This window comes from Sinocyclocheilus anshuiensis, unplaced genomic scaffold (genome assembly GCF_001515605.1).
Source record: "Sinocyclocheilus anshuiensis isolate Anshui unplaced genomic scaffold, SAMN03320099.WGS_v1.1 scaffold2333, whole genome shotgun sequence".
NCBI classification, from domain to species: domain Eukaryota; kingdom Metazoa; phylum Chordata; class Actinopteri; order Cypriniformes; family Cyprinidae; genus Sinocyclocheilus; species Sinocyclocheilus anshuiensis.
In genome coordinates, this window is record NW_015551179.1 from 180,442 (window position 1) to 180,697 (window position 256).

The window sequence follows — 256 nt, forward strand, 5'->3', positions numbered from 1 at the left end:
GTTGGATGTATGGAAGGACATATGCCCAAACACCCATCACAACAATATACAAGCGAAAATTTTGTTTTTTTTTAACCATTCAATTCCACGCACATGCATGCACATGTTAGAAAAAGCAGGATAAATCAGTGTGTGCATGTGGAGAGTGATGGAAGAGGAAAAAAACTCTGTTCCTCCCCTCCGTGCGCTGGTTTTTATGTTTTGCGGATGTGGGAGTGGAGTGAAGTGTGTGTGTGTGTGTGTGTGTGTGTGTGGT

At 43.0% G+C, this 256-nt stretch overlaps 1 protein-coding gene across 1 annotated transcript in view; it reads left to right on the forward strand.

The window, feature by feature from the left end:
- Positions 1 to 256, forward strand: part of LOC107663353 (uncharacterized) — a 37,255-nt gene that overhangs the window by 14,716 nt on the left and 22,283 nt on the right. The gene's annotated exons all lie outside the window — the stretch shown is intronic.